The sequence below is a fragment of the Xyrauchen texanus genome, chromosome 21 (genome assembly GCF_025860055.1).
Source record: "Xyrauchen texanus isolate HMW12.3.18 chromosome 21, RBS_HiC_50CHRs, whole genome shotgun sequence".
Taxonomy (NCBI): Eukaryota; Metazoa; Chordata; class Actinopteri; order Cypriniformes; family Catostomidae; genus Xyrauchen; species Xyrauchen texanus.
In genome coordinates this window covers 40,362,832-40,374,957 of record NC_068296.1, presented here as the reverse complement: position 1 = coordinate 40,374,957, position 12,126 = coordinate 40,362,832, and the positions used below count along the sequence as shown (strand labels likewise).

The 12,126-nt window shown below is 46.2% G+C and overlaps 4 non-coding genes across 4 annotated transcripts; 1 reads left to right on the top strand and 3 right to left on the bottom strand.

The window, feature by feature from the left end:
- Positions 1-246: 246 nt before the first annotated feature.
- Positions 247-319, bottom strand: trnaa-agc (transfer RNA alanine (anticodon AGC)). The gene has a single exon. It is a non-coding gene; the product is annotated as a tRNA-Ala (tRNA).
- A 1,176-nt stretch (positions 320-1,495) lies between these two features.
- Positions 1,496-1,567, top strand: trnaq-cug (transfer RNA glutamine (anticodon CUG)). The gene has a single exon. It is a non-coding gene; the product is annotated as a tRNA-Gln (tRNA).
- A 7,730-nt stretch (positions 1,568-9,297) lies between these two features.
- On the bottom strand, positions 9,298-9,368 carry trnaq-cug (transfer RNA glutamine (anticodon CUG)). Its single transcript has one exon. It is a non-coding gene; the product is annotated as a tRNA-Gln (tRNA).
- Positions 9,369-11,794: 2,426 nt separating this feature from the next.
- Positions 11,795-11,868, bottom strand: trnai-aau (transfer RNA isoleucine (anticodon AAU)). The gene has a single exon. It is a non-coding gene; the product is annotated as a tRNA-Ile (tRNA).
- Positions 11,869-12,126: the final 258 nt, after the last annotated feature.

The following is a 12,126-nucleotide window of genomic DNA, read 5'->3' as shown; positions in this document are numbered from 1 at the left end:
TGCGCAGTTAGGTTAGCACTCTGGCCTCTGAATCCAGAGATACCAGTTAAAATCTCGGCAGGACCTTCTGTGACTTTTGTGCCAAAATGTGCAAAGGACCCAATCAGAAGGACTTTTATAAAGCTGCAAGACTCCAAATCTATAGAAGTGAAAGTATACCAACTCTGCTGGCCAGGTCTATCACATTGAAATTGTAATGACCAGGTCTGAGATTAGAGAACAGTTCCTATAAGTCAAACATCCTCATGGAGAATGCGGGAATCGATCCCGCCACCTCTCGCATGCTAAGCGAGTGCTCTACCATTTGAGCTAATTCCCCTCCTGGTAGGTGGCAACATGCCTTTCCTTAATTTTTGTTGCTCCTCAGCTGTGCAGCCCAGAGGTACCAAACCACTCTTGTTTGTTTCCTTTTGGAGTGGGACATGGGCCCTTCCAATGGGCAGAAAGACCATGTCCAAGGAGTCTCGCAAGGCAGTGATCCTAAATCATATGTGACTTTTGTGGTCAAATAGGTCAGCCCCCATGAAGAATGTGACATGGTAAGTTTTTCCAAGGAAACTTCAGTACACATTCAATTTGCCTTAGGAGAAAGCAATAGATGCAGATGACTATGAGCGCTACATGAGAAATGGAACAAATGAAGCAAAATTGTCATTCGCAATTTTGTTAGGAGTTATTGGCGATAAATGTTATTCCATTTTATGCTTGCCAAAGTCTTTTGAGGATGTCTCTATTTCCCCATTAATGTAGATAAGAGCAGTACTTGTATGACTGAAAATAAGTGTACGTTGGCATGCCGTGCTTGGCATCAGAACCTAATGAGGTTTGTGTAGACCTTTCTTAAGAGAGCAGACTTTGCAAGGTGGCTTGTGTGGCTAGAGTTATGATTTTGGATTTGGGTGCAAAAGTGTCTCGTGTTCAAATCCAAGAATAGCTTGTCCTTGCCCTTAGATCTTCAAACTTGAAGAACATAGGGTGCAAAGTCTTAATGTCAGCATTACAACCAAGCAAGCATTTTCTGTGAAAATGGGCAGAGACAAAAACAACACAAGGCTGGTTAGCTCAGTTGGCTAGAGTGTGGTGCTAATAACGCCAAGGTCGTGGGTTCAATCCCTGTATGATCCAGGGTGACTTTTGATCTGAATCTCACTAGAAAAGTTAGGAGAGCATTAGACTGATAAACCAAAGATCACTGCTTAGATGCAGGCTGCCCATTGCCTGTTTCAAACTCCTTACCAAACAGCAATAATACTCACAACTTCTTTTCACCAGGAAATGCAGGTTTGTGTAATGGTTAGCACATTGCATTTTGAATCCAACAAGCTGAGTTAAATCCTGGCGATGGATCCTGGCGGAACCATCTTAGGGTCTTGTGGCCAAAAACAGATTCGGCTGTTGAAATCCCCATCAAGAGGCCTAAAATATGCCTTTCTCTTGCCAATTTCAACAAAACATGTTTTTTGTCCAAACCCGGAGAGTGCAGACAATTAATGTTGGTTCCATGGTGTAATGGTTAGCACTCTGGACTCTGAATCCAGTGATCTGAGTGCAAATCTCGGTGGGACCTTCTTTGACTTTTGCACCGACGGTTCGGAGGACCCAATCAAAAGTACTTTTCAAAAGCAGTGATCCTCCAAATCTCCTACTGCAATACTCTGCTTGCCAGGTCCATGAGCATTTCTCCATACACTTATATAAAAAATATCTACATATATTGCTCTTGTTGAACTCTAATCTGTCATGGATAGTATTTTTCTGATACAATTGAAAATTTGGAACGCAGCACTTTTTGTATTATTGTCTCCTTAAGATGAATCGCTTATGTTGTGTTATTCCTCTATTATAAGCCGCTTTGCATAAAAGCACCTTCTAAATCAATAAATGTAATGTAATATAATGTATCAAAAACATAATTTGATGCCCAGGTCTGTAAAATCTGTGAAGAACACGTAAAAGAGAAAGTTCCCTCGTGCAGTGTTGCTGCATGCCAGGCCCACGTACAGCAGACTTTTGTTCTGAATCTCTCTTCTGCTGAGCTCTAATTTGCAGAGTAGCTTCATGGAAATCCATGAGGAAAGAAGGTTAGCACTCTGGCCTCTGAATCCAGAGATACCAGTTAAAATCTCGGCGGGACCTTCTGTGACTTTTGTGCCAAAAGGTGCAAACGACCCAATCAGAAGGACTTTTATAAAGCTGCAAGACTCCAGATCTACAGAAGTGGAAGTGTACCAACTCTGCTGGCCAGGTCTATCACATTGAAATTGTAATGACCAGGTCTGAGATTAGAGAACAGTTCCTAAAAGGCAAACATCCTCATGGAGAATGCGGGCATCGATCCCGCTACCTCTCGCATGCTAAGCGAGTGCTCTACCATTTCAGCTAATTCCCCTCCTGGTAGGTGGGCAACGTGCCATTTTTGTTGCTCCTCAGCTGTGCAGCCCTGAGGTACCAAACCACTCTTGTTTGTTTCCTTTTGGAGTGGGCCATGGGCCCTTCCAATGGTCAGAAAGACCATGTCCAAGGAGTCTCGCAAGGTAGTGATCCTAAATCAAATGTGAGTTTTGTGGCCAAGTAGGTCAGCCCCCATGAAGAAAAAACTCAGTTCTCGAGAAATATTGAAGTCTTTATGTAAAACGCATTGCAGCTGCACAGCAGACAGCAATGAGCGAGGCAGCTCGGTCCATTGGCTGTGCTACGGCAACTTGCTCGAACCAATGACGGGGAGACTCTGAACGCGTGACCAATGAGTCCATTTCACGCAGGCGGACCAGCACCCCTCCAACAAAGCGGTGGGTCTCATCTCGTTCGGCGCGTCAGGGGACGACGGTGAAAAGGATGACAGCCTTTCTATTGACGCTGCATCCGACGACTGGCCGGGCTCGGCCTTCGACCCCGCGCCGTCGACATTAGCGGACACGAGCACGGGCACCAGCATGGACTCTGAGATTGTCCGCATCCTGTCCAAAGCCGTGGAAGACCTCGGGCTCGAGTGGTCTTCTCCGGAAGAACCCGCCCGCAGCCGGCTGGACGAGTGGTTCCTGCAGGGGCGCCGGCAGGCCCCTCAACAGAGACCCTCCCCTTTCTTCCCCGAAGTTCACGACGAACTCACAAAGTCTTGGAAAGCCCGGCACTCTGCTCGCCTGAAGCCTTCTTTCTCTTCCTCGCTCTCCTCAGTGGACAGCGCGAGAGAAAGAGGCTACGAGGGAACCCCGCCCCTCGAGGAGGCTGTGGCCAACCATCTGTGCCCACCCTCCACCGCTGGATGATAAGCCAAAGCTTCTCATCCCTCGAAGCCCTGCCGATCTACCTCAGCTCTCGCCAGCCGCGCATACGCCGCCGCCGGCCAAGCTGCGTCAGCACTTCATTCCATGACTGTTCTACAAGTTTATCAGGCCAAACTTCTCCGCACCATGGACGAGTCGGGACCTGAACCTGAGGCTTTCAAGGACCTGCGCAGCGCCACTGATGTAGCCCTGCGAGCCACAAAGGCCACCGCCCAATCCATCGGCTGGGCCATGGCTAACCTGACTGTCCTTGAGTGACATCTGTGGCTGACGCTAACAGAGACGAAGGACGCGGATAAGGCACCATTTCTTGACGCGCCTATCGCTCCAAGCGGCCTGTTCGGACCGGCGGTAAAAGAGTTGGCTGAACGCTTCACTGAAGCTCGGAAGGATTCGCAGGCTATGCGTCACTTCCTGCCCAAGCGCTCCAGCTCGTCTCAGAGCCGCCAGAGACCGCCTCAGCAGCAGCAGCGAGCCAGGGCGGCGCCTCCCGTCTCCCAGCCAAAGAGCAGACCTGAAACGGACGCTCGACGCCGCCCGCATTCCGCTAACCGAAGGAAGCCGCCTGAGCAACGGGGTCCTCAGCCCAAGATCGTGCTGAACCCGGAGCCTCGTAAGTCTTCCTAGCAATAGGAAGAAAAAGAGAGAGTGCGTGTCTCGCAAAAGCCGGACCACTCTCTCTAAAACGTGTGAAACATTACCCAGTCACCTTACAGGCAGCTGGAAATGTCTGTACAGCAGTCAATGGGCAAGTCACAGAACTCGCTCACCTGCAATCAAACGCCGTTTTAACGGCAACACACAGAAATCACAAAAAGAGTCATTTTCTGCCTGTGTCACTAAGGGGTCACGTGTCCACACTAAAGTGCGCATTCCCACGTATCAATACTGTCCAAACAGTGCCGAATACTTCCCCAGCTCCAGCTGGACGCACCATATATGTAGATCGTGTGCCTATTGTCATGTATGCACCACTACACACAAGCACTGTTCCCACAGTTATAAACACTTCCCCAGTAAAAGCGGGAAATACTATAAAGGTAGCGCACGTGCCTGCTGTCCTGCATGCACCCCTACACACAAACACTGTATGCATAGCCAAAAACCCCCCGCCGTGAGCGGGAGGCTTTATGAAAGTGGCGCGCGTGCCTACTACGGTATATGCACCCCCACCCATAAGCACTGCCCATACAGTTTCAAACAGTTCTCTGTCTCATGCCGCAAGCATCACGGATGCGACGCGCGAGACAAGAAACTCCCCGCTAAGAGCGGGAAGCTTTATGACAGTGGCGCGCGTGCCTATTACGATGTATGCACCCCCACCCGAAAACACTGTCCATACAGTTTCAAACATTTCTCCAGCTCATGCTGCGAGCATTTCGGAGATAGCGCGCGTGCCTGTAATCTCACACGCACCCCTGCACTCGGCACTCAACAAGGCTGCTCAGCGCGCGCCAGCGCCTCTGACAGCTGTAAGCTCAGTGTTAGCACAAGGCAATTTGCCGGTGGGGCCCATACGTCACTGCGACACGCCCCCAGCCAGCATTCAGCCCATATCTGTGCGAGCAAAAGCCTGGGAAAAAATCCCCGACATGCCGAAATGGGTTTTGAACATAATAAAACACGATTTTATAACCCTGGCTCAGAGCCCGCCAAGATTAGCGTGGCTAAGGCTATATATTAGGTGCCCCGTCATGAGCGTTCTTTAGGTTCAATCGACTGAAGCGTGGGATCGATGCCCGTATTCTCCATGAGGATGTTTACCTTTTACGAACTGTTTTCTAATCTCAGACCTGGTCATTACAATTTCAATGTGATAGACCTGGCCAGCAGAGTTGGTACACTTTCACTTCTGTAGATTTGGAGTCTTGCAGCTTTATAAAAGTCCTTCTGATTGGGTCCTTTGCACCTTTTGGCACAAAAGTCACAGAAGGTCCCGCCGAGATTTTAACTGGTATCTCTGGATTCAGAGGCCAGAGTGCTAACCTTCTTTCCTCATGGATTTCCATGAAGCTACTCTGCAAATTAGAGCTCAGCAGAAGAGAGATTCAGAACGAAAGTCTGCTGTACGTGGGCCTGGCATGCAGCAACACTGCACGAGGGAACTTTCTCTTTTACGTGTTCTTCACTAATTTTAAAGATCTGGGCATCAAATTATGTTTTTGATACAATATATTACATTACATTTATTGATTTAGAAGGTGCTTTTATGCAAAGCGGCTTATAATAGAGGAATAACACAACATAAGCGATTCATCTTAAGGAGACAATAATACAAAAAGTGCTGCGTTCCAAATTTTCAATTGTATCAGAAAAATACAATCCATGACAGATTAGAGTTCAACAAGAGCAATATATGTAGATATTTGTAGATAAAACGATCATGATGGCGCCGCAGATGGCTGCCTCGGTGTGGAGCTCTCCAATTCTTTTGTTGTTTTTGTTTGTATGTCCTGTGTTTAGAAATCTTTTACCAATCAGTTTTACTATGGACGAACTGCTGAACATTCGGCAGCACATACCAGATAATCTTTTCCCGGTTTTTGAATATTCAGACGTCTTGCTGGACATTTTAGTTGGAGGCGCTGCTGTGTTGTTTAGACGCGCTACGAGACACAGGCGAGAGAGACGAGCTGGCGCGCTGGTTAATCTCCGTCAGCGCGGTGTTCGAACAGCACTGCCGAGCATTCATCTCGCGAATCTCCGCTCTCTTCCCAACAAAACTGACGAACTACATCTCCTCACACATAATAATAAGGACTTTTCAAACTCTGCTGCACTGTGCTTCACTGAAACCTGGCTGAATGAAGCCATTTTGGACAGCGCATTACATCTGCCGGGTTTCCAGCTGTTCAGAGCGGATCGCATCGCGGAGTTAACGGGGAAAACGAGAGGCAGTGGAACATGCTTTTACATCAACGAAAGTTGGTGTACAGATGCAACTACATTAAAGAGGATGTGCTGCCCTAATCTGGAAGCGCTCTTTATTAACTGTAAGCCGGTCTACTCGCCGCGGGAGTTTTCTTCGTTTATTCTGGTGAGTGTTTACATTCCTCCAAATGCGTCTGGGAAGTTAGCGCTGCAACAGCTGGCTGATCAAATCACAGACACAGAACAACAATACCCGGACTCAGATATTATTATTCTTGGGGACGTTAACAAAACAAATCTTACACGCGAACTGCCCAAATACAGACAGCACATTACATGCCCCACCAGAGACAGGAATATATTGGATCACTGCTATACAACATTAAAGGATGCATATCGCTCTGTCCCACGTGCAGCTTTGGGACTCTCTGATCACTGTCTGGTTCATCTTCTCCCGTCCTACAGGCAGAAATTAAAATCAACAAAGCCAGTTGTAAGGACTGTAAGGAATGGACTAATGAAGCAGAGCTGGAACTACAAGCCTGCTTTGACTGCACTGATTGGAGTGTTTTTGAAGCTGCAGCTACAGACCTGGACGAGCTCACAGATACTGTTACATCATACATCAGTTTCTGTGAGGATATGTGCATCCCTACTAGGACATTTTTATCATTCAACAATGATAAATCATGGTTCACAGGAAAACTCAAGACAGCTTCGTCATGCCAAAGAGGAGGCTTACAGGGGTGGGGATAGAGTCTTGTAGAATCAGGCCAGGAACACACTGAATAGGGAAATCAGAGTGGCTAAAAGAAGCTAGTCTGAGAAGCTGAAAAACAAGTTTTCATCTAACGACCATGCATCAGTGTGGAGTGGTCTGAAACAACTTACTAATTACAGGACTCCTACCAACAACCCTGTGGCGGACCAACGACTGGCTGACGACCTGAATGTGTTTTATTGCAGATTTGAAAGGCCCAATTTCACACCCCACATTCACTCGGACCTTCATTTCACACAACCATTATCACCTCCTGCAACCCCCCTCCTACCCCCTCCTGCTACACTACCTGCACTCAAGATCTGTGAGGACGATGTGTGCCGTGTCTTTCGGAAGCAAAGGTCAAGGAAGGCTCCAGGCCCAGATGGCATCTCACCAGCGTGCCTTCGTTCCTGTGCTAACCAACTGGCCCCCATCTTCACTCAGATCTTCAATAGATCACTGGAGCAGTGTGAAGTCCCATGCTGCTTCAAATGCTCTGTTATTATCCCCGTCCCTAAGAAACCTAAAATCACAGGACTTAAATGACTACAGACCTGTCGCCCTGACATCTGTGGTCATGAAGTCATTTGAGAGACTGGTGTTGGCCCACCTGAAGCACATCACTGGACCCTTTCTGGACCCCCTTCAATTTGCTTATCGAGCAAACAGGTCTGTGGATGATGCAGTCAACATGGGTTTGCATCACGTCCTGCAACATCTGGACAGACCGGGGACATACGTAAGGATCCTTTTTGTGGACTACAGCTCGGCTTTCAACACAATCATACCAGATATACAGACTAAGTTAAACCAACTCCCTGTTCCCACCTCTACCTGTCAGTGGATTACCAGCTTTCTGACGGACAGGCAGCAGCTTCTAAGACAGGGAAAATTAACTTCCACCACCTGCACCATCAGCACTGGTGCCCCCCCAGGGATGTGTGCTCTCCCCACTACTCTTCTTCCTGTACACCAATGACTGCACTACCAAGGACCCCTCTGTCAAGCTCCTGAAGTTTGCAGATGACACCACTGTCATCGGCCTTATCCGAGATGATGATAAGTCTGCATATAGAAAGGAGGTTGAACGGCTGGCTTTCTGGTGCAGTCAAAACAACCTGGAGCTGAACACGCTCAAAACAGTGGAGATGACTGTGGACTTTAGGAGGAACACCCCATCATTGTCCCCCTCACCATTCTAAACAGCACTGTGACAGCAGTGGAGTCATTCAGGTTCCTGGGCACTACCATCTCACAGGACCTGAAGTGGGAGATACACATCGACTCCATTGCGAAAAAGGCCCAGCAGAGGTTGTACTTCCTTCGCCAGCTGAGGAAGTTTAACCTGCCACCAGTGCTGCAGAAACAGTTCTACTCAGCAGTCATTGAGTCTGTCCTCTGCACTTCAATAACTGTCTGGTTTGGTGCAGCTACGAAATCAGACATCAGAAGACTACAAAGGACAGTTCGGTCTGCTGAGAGGATTATTGGTTGCCCCCTGCCCCCCCTTCAAGAACTATACACTTCCAGAGTGAGGAAAAAGGCTGGTAAAATAACTCTGGACACCACTCACCCTGCCCACTACCTTTTTGAACTGTTGCCTTCTGGCCAGTGCTTCAGAGCTCTGAATTAGCTCAAATGGTAGAGTGCTTGCTTAGCATGCAAGAGGTAGAGGGATCGATGCCCACATTCTCCATGAGGATGTTTGCCTTTTAGGAACTGTTCTCTAATCTCAGACCTGGTCATTACAATTTAAATGTGATAGATCTGGCCAGCAGAGTTGGTACACTTTCACTTCTGTAGATTTGGAGTCTCGCAGCTTTATAAAAGTCCTTCTGATTGGGTCCTTTGCACCTTTTGGCACAAAAGTCACAGAAGGTCCCGCCGAGATTTTAACTGGTATATCTGGATTCAGAGGCCAGAGTGCTAACCTTCTTTCCTCATGGATTTCCATGAAGCTACTCTGCAAATTAGAGCTCAGCAGAAGAGAGATTCAGAAGAAAAGTCTGCTGTACGTGGGCCTGGCATGCAGCAACACTGCACGAGGGAACTTGCTCTTTTACGTGTTCTTCACTAATTTTACAGATTTGGGCATCAAATTATGATTTTGATACATTATATTACATTACATTTATTGATTTAGAAGGTGCTTTTATGCAAAGCGGCTTATAATAGAGGATTAACACAACATAAGCGATTCATCTTAAGGAGACAATAATACAAAAAGAGCAATATATGTAGATATTTTTGATATAAGTGTATGGAGAAATGCTCATGGACCTGGCAAGCAGAGTATTGCAGCAGGAGATTTGGAGGATCACTGCTTTTGAAAAGTACTTTTGATTGGGTCCTATGAACCGTCGGTGCAAAAGTCATAGTAGGTCCCACCAAGATTTGAACTCGGATCACTGGATTCAGAGTCCAGAGTGCTAACATTACACCATGGAACCGACATTATTTGTCTGCACTCTCCTGGGTTTGGACAAAAAACATGTTTTGTTGAAATTGGCAAGAGAAATGCATATTTTAGGCCTCTTGATGGGGAATTCAACAGCCAAACTCTGTTTTTGGCCACAAGACCCTAAGATGGTTCCGCCAGGATCCATCGCCAGGATTGAACTCAGCTTGTTGGATTCAAAATTCAATGTGCTAACCATTACACAAACCTGCATTTCCTGGTGAAAAGAAGTTGTGAGTATTATTGCTGTTTGGTAAGGAGTTTGAAACAGGCAATGGGCAGCCTGTATCTAAGCAGTGATCTTTGGTTTATCAGTCTAATGCTCTCCTAACATTTCTAGTGAGATTCAGATCAAAAGTCACCCAAACCCCTAACGGGGATCGAGCCCACAACCTTGGCATTATTAGCACCACGCTCTAACCAACTGAGCTAACCGGCCTTGTCTTGTTTTTGTCACTGCCCATTTTCACAGAAAATGCTTGCTTGGATGTAATGCTGACATTAAGCCTTTGCACCCTATGGTCTTCAAGTTTGAAGATCTAAGGGAAAGGACAAGCTATTCTTGGATTTGTACACGAGACACTTTTGCACGCAAATCCAAAATCGTAACTCTAGCCACACAAGCCACCTTGCAATGTCTGCTCTCTTAAGAAAGGTCTACACAAACCTCATTAGGTTCTGATACCCAGCATGGCATGCCAACGTACACTTATTTTCAGTCATACAAGTACTGCTCTTATCTACATTAATGGGGAAATAGAGACATCCTCAAAAGACTTTGGCAAGCATAAAATGGAGTAACATTTATCGCCAATAACTCCTAACAAAATTGTGAATGACAATTTTGCTTCATTTGTTCCATTTCTCATATAGCGCTCATAGTCATCTGCATCTATTGCTTTCTCTTAAGGCAAATTGAATGTGTACTGACATTTCCTTGGAAAAACTTACAATGTCACATTCTTCATGGGGGCTGACCAAACTGACCCCAAATGTCACATATTATTTAGGATCACTGCCTTGCGAGACTCCTTGGACATGGTCTTTCTGACCATTGGAAGGGCCCATGGCCTACTCCAAAAGGAAACAAACAAGAGTGGTTTGGTGCCTCTGGGCTGCACAGCTGAGGAGCAACAAAAATGAAAGAAAGGCACGTTGCCCAACTCCCAGGAGGGGAATTAGCTCAAATGGTAGAGCGCTTGCTTAGCATGCGAGAGGTAGCGGGATCGATACCTGCATTCTCCATGAGGATGTTTGCCTTTTAGGAACTGTTCTCTAATCTCAGACCTGGTCATCACAATTTCAATGTGATAGACCTGGCCAGCAGAGTTGGTACACTTTCACTTCTGTAGATTTGGAGTCTCGCACCTTTACAAAAGTCCTTCTGATTGGGTCCTTTGCACCTTTTGGCACAAAAGTCACAGATATTCCCGCCGAGATTTTAACTGGTATATCTGGATTCAGAGGCCAGAGTGCTAACCTTCTTTCCTCATGGATTTCCATGAGGCTACCCTGCAAATTAGAGCTCAGCAGAAGAGAGATTCAGAACAAAAGTCTGCTGTACGTGGGCCTGGCATGCAGCAACACTGCACGAGGGAACTTTCTCTTTTACGTGTTCTTCACTAATTTTACAGATCTGGGCATCAAATTATGTTTTTGATACATTATATTACATTACATTTATTGATTTAGAAGGTGCTTTTATGCAAAGCGGCTTATAATAGAGGAATAACACAACATAATCTTATGGAGACAATAATACAAAAAGTGCTGCGTTCCAAATTTTCAATTGTATCAGAAAAATACTATCCATGACAGATTAGAGTTCAACAAGAGCAATATATGTAGATATTTTTGATATAAGTGTATGGAGAAATGCTCATGGACCTGGCAAGCAGAGTATTGCAGCAGGAGATTTGGAGGATCACTGCTTTTGAAAAGTACTTTTGATTGGGTCCTCCGAACCGTCGGTGCAAAAGTCAAACAAGGTCCCACCAAGATTTCAACTCAGATCACTGGATTCAAAGTCCAGAGTGCTAACCATTACACCATGGAACCGACATTAAGTGTCTGCTCTCTCCTGGGTTTGGACAAAAAACATGTTTTGTTGAAATTGGCAAGAGAAAGGCATATTTTATGCCTCTTGATGGGGATTTCAACAGCCAAACTCTATTTTTGGCCACAAGACCCTAAGATGGTTCCGCCATAATTTGAACTCAGCTTGTTGGATTCAAAATGCAACATGCTAACCATTACACAAACCTGCATTTACTGGTGAAAAGAAGTTGTGAGTATTATTGCTTTTTGGTAAGGAGTTTGAAACAAGCAATGGGCAGCCTGTATCTAAGCAGTGATCTTTGGTTTATCAGTCTAATGCTCTCCTAACTTTTCTAGTGAGATTCAGATCAAAAGTCACCCTGGCAAGTATGGGGATCGAACCCGCAACCTGGGCGTTATTAGCACCACGCTCTAACCAACTGAGCTAACCAGCCTTGTCTTGTTTTTGTCACTGCCCATTTTCTCAGAAAATGCTTGCTTGGTTGTAATGCTGACATTAAGGCTTTGCACCCTATGGTCTTCAAGTTTGAAGATCTAAGGGAAAGGACAAGCTATTCTTGGATTTGAACACGAGACACTTTTGCACCCAAATCCAAAATCATAACTCTAGCCCCACAAGATTGGACTCAAGATGGCGCCGAGTATGGCTGCTGCGTTGCGAGCTCTGATACAACACTGCGGTTTATTGTTTG